The sequence below is a fragment of the Misgurnus anguillicaudatus genome, chromosome 7 (genome assembly GCF_027580225.2).
Source record: "Misgurnus anguillicaudatus chromosome 7, ASM2758022v2, whole genome shotgun sequence".
NCBI lineage: Eukaryota > Metazoa > Chordata > Actinopteri > Cypriniformes > Cobitidae > Misgurnus > Misgurnus anguillicaudatus.
In genome coordinates this window covers 36,902,017-36,913,822 of record NC_073343.2, presented here as the reverse complement: position 1 = coordinate 36,913,822, position 11,806 = coordinate 36,902,017, and positions in this window count along the sequence as shown.

Genomic DNA, 11,806 nt, shown 5'->3' with positions numbered 1-11,806 from the left:
CTGTGAATGAAAAGATCATGTGGTTTGTCTTTGTGTTGCCTGTTTCTGAGAAGAACATTGATGTGTGATTAAAATGTCCTGACACATTCACACTGACTGTGAGATCTTGAGTCAGATCTGATGAATACTCTCCAGTGCATGACTTTAGATTGAAGAGAGATGAACAAAATACTACTCTACATATCGCCTACTACTTTTCCAAGTGTAAAATAGTGTCTAGTATGTTAAACTAAACATTTAACACAGTATTTATACTCAAGATCAGGGGTCTCCAACCTTTTTTTGAGCAAGGGGTACCACAATGGGTTAAATGATCTGGAGGGCTACTTTTTTGATATACAACCCGAATTCCGGAAAAGTTGGGACGTTTTTTAAATTTGAATAAAATGAAAATTAAAAGAATTTCAAATCACATGAGCCAATTTTTTATTCACAATAGAACATAGATAACATAGCAAATGTTTAAACTGAGAAATGTAACACTTTTATGCACTTAATTAGCTAATTTCAAATTTAATGCCTGCTACAGGTCTCAAAAAAGTTGGCACGGGGGCAACAAATGGCTAAAAAGCAAGCAGTTTTGAAAAGATTCAGCTGAGAGAACATCTAAGTTAATTGATATCAAGTCTGTAACATGATTAGCTATAAAAGGTATGTCTTAGAGAAGCAGAGTCTCTCAGAAGTAAAGATGGCAGAGGCTCTCCAATCTGTGAAAGACTGCATAAAAAGATTGTGGAATACTTTAAAAACAATGTTCCTCAACGTCAAATTGCAAAGGCGTTGCAAATCTCATCATCTACAGTGCATAACATCATCAAAAGATTCAGAGAAACTGAAGAAATCTCTGTGCGTAAAGGACAAGGCCGGAGACCTTTATTGGATGCCCGTGGTTTTCGGGCCCTCAGACGACATTGCATCACTCATCGGCATGATTGTATCAATGACATTACTAAATGGGCCCAGGAATACTTCCAGAAACCACTGTCGATAAACACAATCCACCGTGCCATCAGCAGATGCCAACTAAAGCTCTATCATGCAAAAAGGAAGCCATATGTGAACATGGTCTAGAAGCGCCGTCATGTTTTGTGGGCCAAGGCTCATTTAAAACTGACTATTTCAAAGTGGAATAGTGTTCTATGGTCAGACGAGTACAAATTTGACATTCTTGTTGGAAATCACGGACGCCGTGTCCTCCGGGCTAAAGAGGAGGAAGACCTTCCAGCATGTTATCAGCGTTCAGTTCAAAAGCCAGCATCTCTGATGGTATGGGGGTGCATAAGTGCATACAGTATGGGCAGCTTGCATGTTTTGGAAGGCTCTGTAAATGCTGAGAAGTGTGTATATAAAGGTTTTAAAGCATCATATGCTGCCCTCCAAACGACGTCTATTTCAGGGAAGGCCTTGTAAATTTCAGCAGCACAATGCAAAACCACATACTGCAGCTATTACAACAGCATGGCTTCGTCGTAGAGAGTCCGGGTGCTGAACTGGCCTGCCTGCTTTCACCTATAGAGAACATTTGGCGCATCATTAAACCAAAAATACGTCAAAGAAGACCACAAACTCTTCAGCAGCTGGAAATCTATATGAGTCAATATTTTATTCACAACAGATCATAGAAAACATAGCAAATGTTTAAACTGAGAAATTTTACAATGGTATGCACAAAATGAGCTAATTTCAAATTAGATTTCTGCTACAGGTCTCAAAATAGTTGGGACAGGGCATGTTTACCATGGTGTAGCATCTCTTTTTCTTTTCAAAACAGTTTGAAGACGTCTGGGCATTGAGGTTAAGAATGGGACCAAATTCCAACACCAAAACTCCAGCAACTCATAGCCTTAATGCCCAGGGCTGCGTTTCCCGATAACGTTGACTCTTAGCGCGCTACGAAGACTCTTAAGTTAAACCTTCACTACAGGTTTACCTTTTCTAGGCGTGTTTCCCGAACTGTACCTTAGCGGGTTTCTTAAGGTATACTTTCTTACGTACGACGTTACCAGGTGCTGTCCATGGCGATGGTGCTGAATAGGTTGATATCGATTGCTCGACAATCAATTGTTCACTTTATGTAATAGGTACTTCGCTGCTTTATCAGAGAGCGGTGTTATTTATTAAAGAAACATTTCAGAAATAGTTCAAGTTACATTTATTAGGAATATCTGGTAAAAATATTTCAAATTGCAAACAACTAAAATATAAACCTTGTATATTTTATTTTATATCAAACCTGTGCAAAACTCGCAACTTCATGTCCAAAAGTATAATGCATAAACTGCTCCAATTCATCCATTATTCATTCACTTTAAAGGATAATTTATTTTAGGGGTTCCCAATAAATGCATTGCACGGGGAAATAAGGTGGGTCGTGCAAGTCACCTGGCTTGGCATTACACTTAAAATATAGAAAAACAAATTGTTGTTCATTAGTTCACGCGTTTATGTGTTTGGACACTGCGCAAGCAGCGCGTTTACAATGCGGATAACGCTTAATGGACGCATTTCTGGAGCCGCGCCTGTCTGTTTACCTTAAATATAACATAAAATATATATTATATGATATATAAATATATAGTATGATTGTTTTAGGTTTAAGCTTTGATTAGTTTTAATGTGAAAAATTTGTTGACCTTATACAAGCAATTATCAAGTGGAGCATTTTCTTTTTAATGTTTATAAAGAATATGGCATGCAGTTGCCTCAAAGTTATAAAACATTAAGAAAACTTCGATGCAAAGTCGAATTAACATCAATAATAATATTTAGGAAAATCAACAATTATGATTTCGTGATGAATGTGCTCCCGTGGCATGCAATTTTTTAACTTGATTTGTTTTATTTGCAGCTAAAATAGCCGGTAAACTAAAGATTTAACGGATATGAAATGCACAAATAAAATAGTAAGATTCGCTGTATAGCTGCCTGCCATAGTTTTACCAACTCCGCCACCCAAAATCTTTTTTTAATAGTTTCTTTAGCCTGTAATAATAGTTCACAGCTGATGTTCCTTTGGAAAAAATATAAAAAATCTAACAACCATCAGTGTAATAATGTCTAATTATGTGAATGTTTTATTCTTTAAATAAATAAAAAATGCCTAATTTAACACGGAGTGTACTTCAACTTTTTTTAAACAGATATTTAGTTATATAAACTGCAATCTACACAAGCTTTTATCACAGTCATGGCCCCTAGCGGAGTCAAGTGGGATAAGGTATAGCTAAGAGTGCTCCAGACCAACCTTCCGAACGAACGACTTACAGAAGAGATACGTAACTAAGAACGTTTCGGGAAACACGTATTAACGATAAGGTACAGCTTAAGGTACAACTTAAGAACGACGTAGAGCTAGGAAGGTTTCGGGGAACGCAGCCCAGACGTCTTCAAACTGTTTTGAAAAGAAAAGGAGATGCTACACCATGGTAAACATGCCCTGTCCCAACTATTTTGAGACCTGTAGCACTGTAAAAAGTGTGTTTTATTTAATTTATTTAACCTTTATTTAACCAGGGAAATCCTTTGAGAACAAGTCTCTTTTGCGAAGGAGCCCTTGCTAGATTTAACAAAAATAAAATGAGTTTAAATTAAACTGTGTTTAAATTTTTAAATTCTTATTTTTTATTTAAAATATGAGTTAAAATAACATAATAATTTGAATAATTTGAGTAATTCTAAATGAACACATCATTGAGTAAATTCAACTTCAATTTATCATGTATAATCCACTTAAATTTGTAAGAAGGAAATTAACTTAATAATTTTGTGTTGAAATGAATGATTTTATTATTAAACATAACTAACTAGGCAGTGGACTCGTAGTACCCAGCATGCTTTGCATGGGACTGCATTTGGAGAGTATAATATGAATTGAAACTCTATTTTATGTGTTTTTAACAACAAAGATAGACTTTTTAGTGTTTAATGTTCATTTATCTTCGAGATCTGGAAGAGTTTCTGTTTCTTCTTTTGAGTTTTGTAGTTACCATCGTTCAGAAGACTGGTGCTTGTGCATAGACTGCATACTGGAGTATGTTGTGCTTTAAAGCTGCCCAAACAAAACTAAGTGGGTGCATTGATTGAATAAACGCTACGTGCCCTCATCAAACGGAATAAAACAATGACAACAAACCATAAATAATATAATAATAATAAAATTAATTAGGAAATCAGAAGACATTAACTGCTATTTTTTCATTTAAATGTTACCTATTTTATTTAAGTCTGTGTATAATATGATAATATTTTTTACATTACATATTTGGTTTTAAGTACATATTTGGTAGTCCTTAATTTATTTGCTTTTTCTTAAAATGCTACTTAATATTTTCGCATTCATTGAATCCATATTAATCCATATTATTAAGTTGTCCTTACTCAAAATATCAGTAAGTTCACTAAACTTACAAAAAGTAGTTGGAAAATTTTGCCTTAATTTTATTGAGTTAGAGTGTATGTTTTATCATTGTTTAAAATGTTAACATACATAAAAGAAACCAAGCTAATATAAAAAAAATATGTAATAACTAAATATTAATATTGAGGTTATTAATAGAATGTGCTTTGGATGGCAACTCACAGACTTCGTGCGGGCAATCTGGTGCCCATGTTGGAGACCACTGGGCTATTTTTGTTAGATGGCCTCACTCAATGGCATTTATGTCAAAGAATGGTCCATGTATTATGATTGTATATATGTGTTTTTGTGTAAATGCAACTGTGTGTGTGTTTGAGAAATAGTTAATAATGTGCTGGTATGTGTGTGATATCAAATGGTTTCTGTGTCTGGGCTCTGAACACTAATATTCACATCTACAGACGGGTGAATTCTGTCGTGAACTAATGAACATGTTAATGTGAGCAGTCAACCCACCCACCCACAACACCACACACACACACAAACACACACAGAAACGCACACACACACACACTGATAAACACAGAGAGCAGCGATGGTCCGCACATCTTCCATCTGGATGTGACTCATCATCTCTTCAGTTCAGCAACAACAACATGATCATGTGTCAGAATGATTTATCATGAATGTACATTTGCAGAGCATTAAAAAAATGTCTGTGCCTGATTTATGCTTAAACAAGTAAGTAGTAACACACTTTTAAATGTCCTTATTGTTCAATAACCAGAGCTCTGTGCTGTTCTTCTCCACTTCACCATTAATGGTTTTCATTTTGCGATAGGACGCTGACTCAGTTTCCCCTGTAAACACAAGGGATCTGTTGATCCTCCAGGCACCTGTTCAGATTCTGTCCTACCTCCTACGAGCGTTGTGTCTTCCAGGCCTGTACACATCATCAAGGCTTCTCCTGTGACTCCGATTTTGTCCGGCCGCTCTGTCAGGATGGGTTTGCCTCTTCCATCAGAGCTGCCCTCTTCTTCCGCCCATGTGCCATCTGGTCTCTGTGTTGCCTAGCGATGGGTCCAAAATAACTGAATTTTCACTCCATTTGTAAGCCAAGGAAACATTAAGCACTAAAATTGCATACATGCCCTTTTTTAGAGAGCACAGAGATTAATGTCTGATGTCTGTCGGTATGTTGCTGGACTTCTCTGAGCTTAATAAAGTGAGCTATTCTCAGAACCAGAGACGGATATCTACAAAACCTCAAGAACTAACCCTGTGTCTGTCAAACAAATTGTTCGATCTCTTGTGTCCTCTGAAAGAAGTGAAGATAAGAAGGTCAGATAAATGAACAAACCTTCAGTTTTTTGTACTGGAGCTATAAAAAGTGACTTCTTTTGTGCCCAAACTGCTGGAGTTGAGCTGTGGTCACAGTACCTGATGTCAAAAATACATCTGCACAAAAAACATCCAATATAATTCACCATGACAACACCATGCCTGTATTGATACTGACTGACCTAAAAATCATATTTTTCCCTCAAGGTTTTGCTTGTGTTTTATGTAAATCTTTATCACAGCTATATGCAGTCGTTATTAAAGGTGTGTGTTATAGAAACAGCACTATTATAATGACTCACATTTTGAGTAATATATGAAGAAATCATTGAAACTGATTGTATGGCTTTATGCAGCTTCTGGGATCCCATTAGGCACACATGGATGGTTATTAGACAGTTTTATTGGAATATAAGATGAAATAATCATCACATTTTTGGTTTTAAAATGTATTTCAGCGGCAAGTTGGGCAACAAATACATTTCTATTTTTACATGCCTGCCAAAATATAAAAGTTTGTACAAAATGTATAAAGTATGTGAAAAAGTATATTTTTTGCAGTTTAATTTTAATTAAATATTGTATTTACAGGTTTGTAACATGCTTAGTTTTTCTTCCAATGCAATGTGAATATAAATGATTTAAAAAATATTTATTTTTAAAATATATTTCAAAATGTACAACAAAAAGGACAAAAAATATTTTGTAAACACATTTTTAGTACATATATTTTGGCCATTTTGTATATCTTGAAACATATTTATGTTATATTATATTTGAATATATGAATGTGTGTGTGTGTGTGTGTGTGCCATATGGGGAGACAAATATAAGAAGGTAAATTTACGGTGGCCAAGAAGTGCAAAACATCAAATTAAAACCACAAATGCAAATAAAAAAATGCAGAGACAGAGGTGTCGTCCAATCAGCGGTAACAATTACATTCACGCATTATATTTGTAAATTTATTGTTGTGTTTTCTGACTTGGTATTTTGTTTTCTGATTTGTTATTTTGTTTTCTGATTTGTTATTTTGTTTTCTGATTTGCTATTTTGTCAATGGATTTGTTGTTGGCATTTTGTTTTTAGATTTGCATTTGTGGTTTTAATTTGTTGTTATGTTTTGCACTTCTCGGTAATAATGTGATAAAAACCCTTGCATCTAAAGGGTTAGATATTTCCTAGGTTATTTTTCCTCAAGCGGTTAGTGAAGATGAACATTAGACATGTTTATGGTAAAAGCTGTTTTTCAGAAGTCACATTGAGTGTGTGTTTGTTGTGTATGTTGATTTATTCTCTGAATTCCACCTGTTGTGAAGATCTGGATAAGATGCCTTTATTATGTTGTTCACTTGAACGCACCTGTTGATCTCTGGCTCCATGTGGAGCTCTCATCCCGTTTCCACTTGCATCACCCCATCTGCATTTTCCTTAAAAACAATTAAGTGTCCCCGATGGTTTCACAGAAGAACAAAGCAGCGAGTCGTAACTGCCCTCTGTGGCCTGATGCCCAATTATAGTTCATGTTATGTAACTATAAACAGCAGAAAGAGTTCAAACACAGCTGGAGACCAATGAGAGACATGGAGCTAGCGTGTAAGTGTGTCTTATGGAAATGTCATGTGATTCATTCAACCTGTCATGACCGAGTTTATGTGATGACAACATTAAATTCATTAAAAAACAATCCCAGACAGCAGACGACTCTGGGCCGAATCAACACCGGAGCTGCTGAGTTCGGCGCAGATCCGGCTCAGAGTCGTCTGCTATCTGGGATGTTTCACTTCTTATGTGGTTTATTATGTTTGTTCTTTACTTACTATTCTTGCCACATCTGTTACTTTTATTTTATTTGTAGGTTTGTTTGTTTTCAGTTCATAATAACTTTTTGGTCTCAAAAGCCAATAGCAGTTTATTTTACAGAGCACAATTACAAACTAGCAATTGTATCTAAACACGCCATGTGTGATATTTGAAAGACTTTACATTCTCAACGACGACGACGAGAAAATCTTTACACAGATGAAATAAACAGCTGAGATGTTCTGCAATAAACCTGATGGTCTGTAAGTTATCAGTAATGAGACATCGTGCCCGTTCTCCTGACTGTGGGAGTTTATAATAGACGGCTGTTATATGGAAATGTGACTCTTCTAAGGCCAATAACACGTCTGCTCTCTCTGTGACTGACAGATCTTTTAACTTGGCATCTTTTCCCTCTAATTCAGTCGATCGTCTCCCTGCTGGGATAACACTATGGACTCAAGTTTAGATTGTTAGTTTAGATAGTTGAAAGATTTTTGGATGCTTTCAGCTGATGCATTATTGGTGAACAAATATACACACACATACATGCTTCAGTATGTTATTATGTTAAGGATTACTCCACTTTCATAAAAAAATCCCCCCATGTCATCCAAAATGTTGAGAAGAAATTAAGTTTTTTGTGGAAAACATTCCAGAATTTTTCTCAATTTTATGAACTTTATTGGACCTCAATCATTCAGTTTCAATTCAGTTTAAAATTGCAGTTTCAACGCAGCTTCAAAGGAATCTAAATGATTTCAACAAGGCATATGAGTCTTCGTCATTTTCGTCAAAACATCGTCATTTTCACCAAAAACCACAACTCTTGCATTAGATGTGTGACGTGCCAGCATGACCTTACAGATTATGTAATCATGCATTTTATATGTGAAACACACACCGTTTTAACTATAAACTGACACAAAGACATTAAAGGGGCCATGTCACAAGACTTTTTAAGATGTAAAATACATCCTTGGTGTCCTCAGAGTACACATGTGAAGTTTTAGCTCAAAATATCATATAGATATTTTATTATAACATGTTAACATTGACACTTTGTAGGTGTGAGCAAAAATGTGAAATTTTTGGGTGTTTCCTTTTAAATGTAAATGAGCTGATGAAATTCAAACACTGATTGCCATAATGGTGGTTTGTTGCAATTGAAAGTCAATTGCGCTGTGAATTATTTTCTCTCTCTTTTTCTCTGCACTAAATGTCAGTGCCGTGATTGGATAGTGCAGATTAAGGGGTGGTATTATTATAATACGATCTCCTATGACAACATAAGGAGAGCCAAATTTCAATGAGCTATTTTTTCACATGGTTGCAGAGAATGGTTTACTAAAACTAAGTTACTGGGTTGATCTTTAATAAATTCACATACTGTGCACAGTAATACGTCAGCAAAAATAGAGCGGTAAATGAGAGAAGCAATCATAGTGTAAGGCCTAGTCCACACATACACGGGCATTTTTATAAACAGAGTTTTTCATCCTACTTAAAAAAACACAAAAACTCGGTATGTAGAGCTGTCAAGGGCATCCCAAACCAACAGATGGCGATATGTTTCTAACCGTAAAGCCGCGATGGCCAATCAGAAGCCATTGCAGAGTTCCCGCTCAGCCCCAACTCCAGCTTCACCGGCTACACAACAACACAGCAACCTGGATTTCTAAAAATCTTCACACAAAGTTCGGTTTCAGTCGGCTGATACTCCGTTTGCATGGACAGCCAAACCGCATAGATAAAGGTACGGCTTTAAAAAATCCTGTGTATGCCCTACAAAAAAATCCAGCTAAGACTAGCTTAAGATGGAGAGCTGGTTTTAGCTGGTCTCCCAGGTTGGTTTTAGCTGGTATTGCTGGTGTAGCAAGCTGGTCTAGTGTTTTGGTCACTTTTTAAGCTGGTCTAGCTGGACTTAGATGGTCATGCTGGAAGAGCCCACCAGCTTTGCCAGGGTGGGAGGACCACCTTAAACCAGCTACCAGCTTATGCTGGTCTTTTCTGGATTTTTCAGTAAGGTGTGTGGACAGGGCCTAAGTGTGAGGCACACACCTGCTTCATTGACCAATGAGAGAGAGTTTCTAATAATCACTGTGTCATTAATAAAATGACTATAAGCTGAGCTTTTAGTGTGGTAGATGTTTCATTAGATGATCTGTGGCATGAGAAGGTCATCAGTTTAATTTTATGATCTTATTTTATGCCTATTTTGTCTGTTGTGGTCACAACATGTCTCCTTTGGCACGTTTGTTTGTTTTGGATGAGGATTACTTTGTTTGGAAAGCACAAAAACTTTGTTCCCAACAGATGGATCATGAGATGAATCCTGAGTTTAAGTGAACTTTAATTTTTTGGCTTTGATCTGAGCTGTATTGGTGTCACACCTTCACCGTAATTAAAAAGAGAGAATTAAAATCCAGAAAACACTGCGGTCAGAAGAAATGTTTGTAGACATGATCAGCTTTTTGTGTTTGATGCACATAATCCCTGTAACCATTCGTATGATAAAGCTGAGATCTCTAGTTGACCTGTACTGATAATGGGAACGGATGAAGTTGGGTTGATTAAAGGGTTTTTGGTCCTCTGGCCTTTCACGACATCCCGTGAGAACACACGGCCGACTAACTGTGACGATAACCCAGCTGCCTGTTCGCATTCAACATGACAAACTGTGAAAAATCCACTGAAGCCAAGCTGTTATGTGTCCTTGTATCAAATCAGAGGACATTATAGGCAGATAATGTGAATGTGATGATGTCTGTCAGCTGCAGTACACTAACACACATCTCAAACTGTTTTCAAACAGCCACATGCTGTGAATCGAATAAAAAGTGTCTGAAGAACATATGTTGCTAAAGAACGGCCCAGATGTACCGTCAATGTTTTAGAAATGAATGTGAGATTTCATAATAGGCCACATTCATCTGTCTGGTGTACGGCGCTCTTTACGAATGCTGTGAACTTGCAGTTTCTGTTCTGAGCCGTGTGGATGTTTGTAACGTGATAACATGATGTGTCTCTACAACTTGAATTAGGAGTATTGATTGAAAACCTTAAAAAAGCATCATTCTCTATATGAAGGGGTAGCACTGCTGTGAATGACAGAAGAAAATATATGAAACTGAATGAGCAGGTAGAGATGTCAAACTTTTACCTTTATTTTGTCCCGTAATGAATGATTCCTAAAATCACACGATGTTCGAGGGATCTTTTCTGAATGATTTATATATATTAAAATATGGAGAAAAAGATCCCAGCCCGAGCCGCACAAGCTTTGGCCTATTTTAACAAAATCATACCATGATCATTTCTCCCTTAAAATACAAAATGTCAAACATTTCCAGTGAGAAATAATTTCTACCGTGTCACTTTACAACTCTGTGTTTTATATGAAGATGCTCTTGAATGAAACTTTTATGCAGAAACCTCCATGTGTGGTGACAAAGTGAGTAAATCCTGATGGACGATCAGTCATTAACTCAAAATTAATGTTAATTTCTAATCATCGATTCAGAACGGCGGGCCGTAGGTACGGTGCGAGCGAGGAATGACAAACTGGGGATTTATTTGGATGTGTCTGTCTTCTGCATCCATCTGCCCAATTATATGAAACCATTGCAACCCAACTATAGATGTTCTTATAATAGGACATTTATTTATAAATCCTGATTTGCATGGCCTCACTTCACCACCAAATAGAGAACAGAAAATTCTTGAATGGAGCTCTTGTGGGTGTTTGATGTTGTAAATATTGATGACCTCGACTAAATTCAAACAGTTTTAACACAATCATCTACATTGACATCTGTTCCTATGATATATAAACTGGATTATATATTATTTCTTTAGACCTCCTTACATATTAATGTAAGGCACCTTACAGACACATCAGACATAATTGTTGTAAGAGCAAAATAGATTTTGTTTAGGAGATTTTTTTTCTTAGAATGATCTGATAAGTTTGATTCAATACATCATAATATTTTACAGATCTGAATTGTAGCCCCCAAATTAACAGTAACTTTATGGTCCAGCACAGTCCAACATTAGATTAGCACTGAAACAAAACATTAAATCATTTGAAGCTCAGAGACCCCCAGCAAATATTTGAAGTATTTTATTTATTTATTTTGGGGGGGAGCAAAAGGATGAAATATAAAGTAAATATGCTTTAAAGAATGCTGTCAAATGCATCCAACAAAATGACAAATCTCCAATCTTACATTGTGATCAATGTGGATTTTTCAGCATCCAGCACAGTTACATATTAATAAATAATTTTCACAAAGTGCAAAA